This window comes from Eulemur rufifrons, chromosome 7 (assembly GCF_041146395.1).
Source record: "Eulemur rufifrons isolate Redbay chromosome 7, OSU_ERuf_1, whole genome shotgun sequence".
Taxonomy (NCBI): domain Eukaryota; kingdom Metazoa; phylum Chordata; class Mammalia; order Primates; family Lemuridae; genus Eulemur; species Eulemur rufifrons.
This window is the reverse complement of record NC_090989.1, coordinates 50,396,197-50,404,284: the sequence shown is the minus strand read 5'-3', so window position 1 is coordinate 50,404,284 and position 8,088 is coordinate 50,396,197. Positions and strand designations below refer to the sequence as shown.

General features: G+C 35.7%; 1 non-coding gene across 1 annotated transcript; it reads right to left on the bottom strand.

Moving 5' to 3' along the window:
- Nucleotides 1–417: 417 nt before the first annotated feature.
- On the bottom strand, nucleotides 418–545 carry LOC138389019 (small nucleolar RNA SNORA11). The gene has a single exon (XR_011234463.1). It is a non-coding gene; the product is annotated as a small nucleolar RNA SNORA11 (small nucleolar RNA).
- Between the last annotated feature and the right edge of the window lie 7,543 nt (nucleotides 546–8,088).

The following is an 8,088-nucleotide window of genomic DNA, read 5'->3' as shown; positions in this document are numbered from 1 at the left end:
ATATCACTAATTTTTTTTCACATATCTACCCAGTTGTCCAAACACTGGTTAATGATCAAGTTATCTTTTTTTCCACTTACATGGTATACCAGCTTTATTTAAGATATAGGAAAGTGGGTCATTGTTACTGTCTACTTAAGCATCAATACTCCATTATTAGATAAATATAGTTTCATAATATATTTAATATGTGATAGAATTTACTGAGTTGTCCTTTATCATATGTTCATTTCTCATATAGACTAGGGCCTATTTTCGGGCCTTATTTTATTTTATTTTTTTTTATTTTTTTATTTTTTTTTTATAATTTTCTAATATTTTATTAAGCAATTTGTCAAACACGCAGTATAGTTGAAAGAATTATACAGTGATCACCCATACACCAACCACCTAGATTATATAATTTTTTTCTTCTTCACATGTAGGGCTTTGTTCGTAGGGAGACCACAAGTTTTGTGTCCCTCATCACAGTGACCCCAGATTCCTGTTGGGTGTGTTATAAACAGAGGAGCCATTCTTCAGGCCCCGTGCTCTGAGCACACCCCTTTCGGGCCTTATTTTAAAAAATCAATTCATTTGTTTTTGTGCAAGTTTTACCCTGATTTAATTTTAGTAGCTTCAGATTATTTGTAAAATTTTCTTAGGTTATTTTTCCATTGTCATTATTGTTTGGTATTTTTTCCTTAGTTATTTCCACCCGCTTATATTAATAAATGCACTCAAATATTAGTTTTACTAATTGAAAAAAATTAATAAAATCTTGGTAATAATTGTGCTAATACAGAGAATTTATTTGAGAAAAAATTGTATCTTTTTATACTTAGTACTATCTTAGAAGAGAAACAGGTCCAGCCCTTGGGGCTAAACTTTCCCAAACCAATCTGAATATATAAGTAAAAGCTTAAAAGCCCTTGGTACTATAACGACCTAAGGAAATGGAAGCTGTTGTATGCTTGTATGCTGGCCACCCCTGAGGCTCCTTCTTGGTGATTGAATTGGATTTTTTGTGATACTCAAACTAATTCTCTATATCCTTTAGGAACATATTAACAATCAATATTTTTCCTTTTATGTGATTCATAAAAGTAAGAAGCAAGGGTTTTTAAAAAAATTACTGTTTGCTTGTTTTATTTGCTAAAAGAAGTACAATTTGTTCCTTGATCTATTGTCAATGATTGTTTCTGGCCTAGTGGAGAAAAATAGAGCCAAGTAGTTAATAACAGGATAAATCTGAGAGCCTGTCCTATCACAATTCTCTTTTAATTCATTTTCATAAGTCTCAAAGGAAATTATTAAGAGAAAGCAGGTATCAGTACTTTTTTCTGTGTACAAACCACCCCAAATCTTAGTGGTTAAAATCAACAGCCATTTATGTAGCTCACAATCTGTGGCTTAGCTACTATGATCTGGTTTCAGCTGGGAAGTTCTTCCATTGACCTTGACTGGATTTACTCATGTATCTGTAGTCACCTGCCCATCAGCTAGGTGGATCCTCTACGGGAGACTGGCTGGCTGTTGAATAGGGCAACTGTGGGCCACATATTCCTCATCATCCTGCAGGCTAGCCTGAGCTTCTTCACATGGTGCCGGTGGTACACATCCCTAGAGTAGCAAGAGAAGAAGCTTCCAGACTTTTTGAAACCTTTGTAATTTTCACATTGCCAATTCCAGTGGATTGTATGAATCAAAGCAAATCACATGGCCAGTCTAGATTCAAGTGTGAGGAAATAAATTCCAGCCCCTAATGGGAGGAACTGCAAGTATTGTGGCTAATTTTGCAGACTACCACAAATACCCAAGAACTCACTGTATTTGACAATAGCAGCCTGAGCATAAGTCCTAGAGGCTTAAAAGGTCTGTGTTTTGTGTCCTCTAGTAATGACAGATTATACCCCAAGGGTGCATAATTTCACCCCCTGGTACTGCATTTTGTAGATCTGTGGTGCAGCCAAGATTCTGCGTTTCCAACAGACTTTGAGGTGATGGTGATGCTCTTGGTCTGCTGTGCACAGTTTCAGTAGCAAGTCACTAAAGCAGTGCTACTCATGGTCTAGTTGGTAGATTGGCAGCATCAGTATCACTTGGAGGAAATGCAAATTCTTGATCCTTATCCTTGACCTAATGAATCAGAATTCCTGGGAAGAGTCCCCAAATCTGTATTTTGACAAGCTTTCCTGGAGATTTTAATGTATGCTAAGGTAAGCACTATACTAGAGGATATTGGGTAGAAAATGAAGGAGTGCAGTCAAGGAAAAAGAGAATCATAAGAAATCTAAATCACTGCACCTATTTAGTACATGCAGTATTTGCTTTACCATACATGTGTCCAGGCCATTTGAAGAATGCATGTAACTATAAAGAACATTGCCAAACACCAAAAGGTGGATGTAAGTGTAATGCCCTGGAAGAAAATGGTGAGTAATGATGGTTGGCAATACCTATAGAATAATTACCTATGTTTTCTTTATATTTTGGCAATAGTGTAGAGCTGACCATTCCTGTGTTATGTTTTTTATTAATGTTCTTCATAGTGAACATTGAGGGAAAGCCTTTGTGTGTAAGACTGTGAGTCTAATCAATCAAAGCTCAGGCATGCTTTACTACTGTCAGCTATGATTTGTTCTTTTCATTTTTTTGCCTTAAAATTCTGATAAATTCATTTGAAGTGGCCCAGAGCAGGTCAAATATACAGCAGTACCATCATAGCGTAAATTATCTCCCATATGCTGGTACCCCTAGTGCAATGCCTGGAGTGTAGAGATTATTCTTAGTACAATTGAGAAATTAACATAGAATTTATAGAATTCTATGATATGCACAGTTAAAATGTAATCCACAGGTTAAACTATTTGTTGAGGAGTTTGAGTATTCAATTAAGACAAAGTTATTTTACTGTGGTACAAGTGTGGAGCACCACAGGGAAAACAGACACATTTCAATTACAGTCCAGATTATTTCTTATCCTTTGATATTTGTCTATGCACATCCCTTCCTCTGGTTAAGAGAAGGCTTGCCTTCAAACTATTTAAAAGTTTTTTGTTTAATTATACTGCTGGACCACATCAAATCTACAGGCTCTATTTGTAGTTATCTATAGTTATCTTCAGAGTTTACAAAAATAATGGTCTTTCATTTATCTTATGTTTTATCCTACTTGCTGACATGGATTTGATATTCTAGCTCTGTTAAACTATTGGAGACTCTATTCATGCTTAAAAAAAGTGAAGAACATTGGATGTGATATTTTTACTGGCTGTGTGACCATATGCAAATGACTTACCCTCTTTAAGCTTCTTGGTGATGCCTGTTATTTGATGAAGACACATAGGAGATATTGCTGACTTATCTGAATATCACAGAAAAATTGTCCTTTTTCTGAGTAACTTATCTATTTTTATCCCATGGATATAATGAGTACTGTAACTGAATTAGGGTGCTGGTTAGGTAAAGAGAGAGATAAAATCTGGGTATGTTACCTACCTAACATCATTGACTCTTATTTTCTTCATTTTTAAAAGTAGAAGTTTTGTGTGAATGTAAGGTTCCTTCCAATAAAACAAATGAGCAGGATGTTGTTTCCAAATTTTGTAATCTGATGAAAATTTAGGAAGTCAAGTGTGTAGCATTTTTGTCTCTATCTCTGTGCTGACTATTATTTGACTATTTCAAAATATCCAGGGATTCATTTTTAGTTATTATTTGACATATTTGGCATTGTGCAGACATTTCCTAAATTAATTTATATTTTCTATGTCCTTGGAAATTGAAACACTAAGAGTGCATAATGTCATTATGATATCTTAAGTTTCTCAAATAGTTTTGGTATATATTTTTTGCTCTTTTTGTTTCTTGTAATTTTTTTTTAATTTGGATTTGTGGAAAGAGTACAGAAGGAACACTAATACATTTTCTCCCTGGAGACAATATATATTTTCTACTCCCTCTAGAGGGTCTCTAATCTCATTGACTTCAGTCATATTAATTTTCAGTCTCTATAATAGAAAAATTCTGAAAGTTATCATATTAGTAGATCTTTAAATATAAGAAAATACCTAGAAAATAATGGAGAAAAATCCATTCCACAAAAAATAAGAAAATGAAGCAATCAGGGCATCTTAATTCTAGAAACTTTATTTCCATACAACATATCCGTGCCAGAAGTATCTGGAACACATATATTTGTCACCAGTTGATATATATTTCAGAAAATTTTCTTTAGCATCTCATCAGTTTTTCCTTTTTATTAAAAAGTCAGAGTAGAAAAAAGTTATGGAAAACTCTACATATAATAACAAGTGATGACTGGATATGATCTCCTTGGAACTCATATATTGTTTCCACAATGAAGACATAGTATCAGTAAGATGAATTCTTGCTCCATCATCAAATGAAGCGTTAAGACTGCCAAACCCTCATTCCAAAATTCCTGCCTACCCTTGTCATTTTGTGTAAAGGTTTCTCTCATTAAAAGATGCCATTGATGGCCTGTTTAGGCACATTTTGCTAGAAAGAAAATATCATAAGAGAAGGCAGAGAGAAAGAAAGAGGGACTGGGATTTGACGTTTGGCTATTAATTATGCTCCATATTAGACATACTTGAGTCTTCTGTAAACAAGAGAAGAAAAATTAACAAGGGGTAAATCCTTATGCCTTTACTTCGGTAGGCCACTACTTATGATGCTTAAGAATACAACACGGCATAAACCTGAGGCAGTTAAATATAAAATTCCTGGATATTTTTTCTTCAAATCAAATTCAGAACTGATCATATGTTATTTAAGAAATCATCACTTTAAAATCAAATTTATTTCATTTGTGAATATATCTGTTTCCATGCATTATCCATCTTTGACAGATTTTTAAAGAACTCAGAGTAAGATTGCTATTTCATTATATCTTAATCAATATAAATTGTCGATGAGACTCAGCTTCTGTTAGACTCTGAGTGTTTGATTTTTAACAAAAGTTAATTGTAAATTCAGTTTTCCATCTGATTATCTGAAAGAAGAATGTTTATCCTAGCAATATCTTCCTCGATTTGTCTCATAAATACTTTGTCACAGTGTCAGTGCTCAATTCATGCCTTTGCAGCATTGGATGTACAGAAATCCATGATTTGATGCAGTTCATGAGAATTCTCAGTTTTTCCTGCTGTTTTAGCTTGGGCTGGGAAGTAAGGCAAAGCTGGACATTCACTAAGATCAAGGCACTCCTGTGTTTAGAAAGAAGATATATCATTTAAAATATTTAGCATATTTTCAGAGAGAACCTTTTATTTAGTTTCATCTGTGTCCTCTGTGCTGACACCTTTCTGTTAGCAGTTGCAGAGTAGGCGGAGGCATGGGAGTCCCACATGGTGCACTGCAGAACGTCCACGCTGTTCTACATGACTGTTTTTTTAGAACATTAAGCTACAGTCCTGGAATGAATTTTTCTGAAAGATTTTATTTTTTAGCCTTAAATTCTTATCTTATTCTTTTTAGCTTCCTCTGGTCATACATGTTATCAATTTAAGTTGCTACTTATTTTAGAACTTTGTTGTTTTTAGATTAAAATTTGTGCATTTTGAGTATGTGGTTATTTCTAAATTACAAATTCAAATATCTCATTTATATAATTTATTGGTATGATGACCTCAGGTCCGCTTTCACTTGCACGTTTTTCATTTTCTTTTTTTTTTTTTTTATTTCAGCTTATTATGGGGGTACAAAAGTTTAGGTTACGTATATTGCCCATTCCCTCCCACCCCCCTGAGTCAGAGCTTCAAGCGTGTCCATTCCCCAGACAGTGCGCATTGCACTCATCATGTAGGTATACACCCATCCCCTCCTTCCACCCCCCCAGTTGCAATACTTTTGGCTTTCCTTGCTGGTCTTTGAAATCATGGTAATTTGAAAGGGGTGGAGAACTTTCTAAGCCCTAAAGTGGTGATAATACTACCTATGTCCACTTTTCATCTTTTATAGAGCTAGCCAGACTCCAGAATATTGGGCAGGAACTAATTATATTCATGTAACTACAGCAGCTATAGGTGTGGGTAGAGAGGATGATAGGGGTGGTGGTTTAACTATGAGGATAAGCCTTCTTAGAATGTCACTTCCTAGAATGATATTCTTGTCAGAAACAGATGGCCTCTTCAAAAAAGTGATTGAAGTGAGTTTAATGAAGGCATTATTTACATTTGTGAATAGAATTAGAGGAAATTAACAAGGATGGTGAAACACTGTGGGCCTAACAGCAGAAAGATATTACCACTCTTGGGCCTGAAGTGCTGGAGGAGGGAGTGGTTATCAGAATCAAGAATGGAGCCTGCTTGGCAAGAGCTGTGCCCCCTGATAGAGGAGATAGCCTCTGCTAATGTCTCTTGTCCTGCTCTGTGATCTTTTGATGGCTTCCATCAACTAAATCCAACAGAAGGCACAAGCAAGGAAGATTCTCAGAGCAAAGAGAAGGTGAAAAATGATAAAGGGTGAATCCGGTAGGCTGAAGATCCATTGCAGACTACTCCTTTTGTCCCTCAGTGTTTATTCTTGATGATATTTTTTTCTGAATAAAAGTCCTATATCCTTTACAGAGGAAACACAGAAATTCTAACCAGCTACTCTATCATCAGAAAGTGATATTAATTCAGTCACATTTCTCCCATTAAAATTTTAACCATCACTACCATGTTTCATATAAAGTAGCACAGCTCCCTGACTATTCCCAGAATCTGAATTTTTAGAGGTTACATTTTCATTAGATGATTTTCTATTGATGAGGGTTATGGATAAAGGAGCACTAAGGGGTGCTCCAGTGAATTCCCAGGTTTCAGCCATGGTCCTTCTTGCCCTTGCCATGAGGCCACAAACCAATTTCCGCTTGGTGCTTGAGACCAATCACAATCACCCATTCTGTAGGATGATGTCTTTCTTTCCTGTTAGTTTAATGAGAAGTGCAGAATGACCAACTTCCAGTCTCAGCCTCCACTTAACCGTAACTATGTTCCTGTAGTGGAACGATGTTTCTCTTAAGCACAGGACCACAAAGTTCATCAAGCTCAATGTTTCAGGGACAAAAAGCATAAAGTTCTTGAGTGAATTTTTTGATGTAATCATAAGAAGGGGTTGCCCCATCTCCATCTTTTAGTTCTAGGTTCTATTAATTTTGGCTGTGATTATGACAGCACCATACACTGGCTACTGATTAAACATTTATACCTCTTAACCGAGTGTAAACTTCAGAAGCCTCACATGATGGTTTCTCATACATATAACATGATCCTACAAAAGAGCATTCCACTATTCTTTTAAGCCAGTTATTTCTTATTATTAAGGCACATGAGTATGTATAAGTCCAGAGGATGGAGCTGTCAAAGAAAAATAGTTACACATTGCAGAGCATCAATGGCAAAGATGAGGAATAAATACTTCAGCTTATCTTTTCTCCCAGTTTTGCATCTCCTTCTGGCTATATCCAACAAAAAGCCAAAGGCAAAGGAGCCTATCTGATGCAGACTATAAAGTCAGTGCCCAGAATTCAGGGTACAGAGTTGGGTAGGGAAGAGTGAAAACTGGAACAGAAGAGGTAGTTAGAGAACTCCCCCAACTGTCAAACAGTTCATTAAGCAGAATCAAATTTGAATGTAGCCACAATTCTGAAAGCCTTTTTAAAACTTTCAAACTCAGTAAACCACATTGAGTTCCTAGGGAATATAACTTCATGTAAGAGAGCTTTACCCCAAATCTTTTCTCTCTCATTGATTAGTTGAGTAACCCTGAACATGGTTCTTAAACATTCTGATTTTTAACCTTAAAATATTTTCAAAATGGGTACTCTCTATACTCTAAATCATTATGAAGTATATAGGGTTGTTTCTCCCATAGCCAGAATTCATGGGTCCAGGAATCAAGGGGTGAAAATGGTGGTGATAACACTAACTCCAAGCAAGATTTTTATATCTTGTGCCCGCAACCTTATTGTTCTACTGGCTTAGAGGACTTAGCTCCAAAAAGAAGACTGCTTATTGGGAGACAAGATAATAATTCCTTAAACTGGAAGTGGAGACTACAACCTGGCCACTTTGAGATCTTTATGCCTCTGAATTA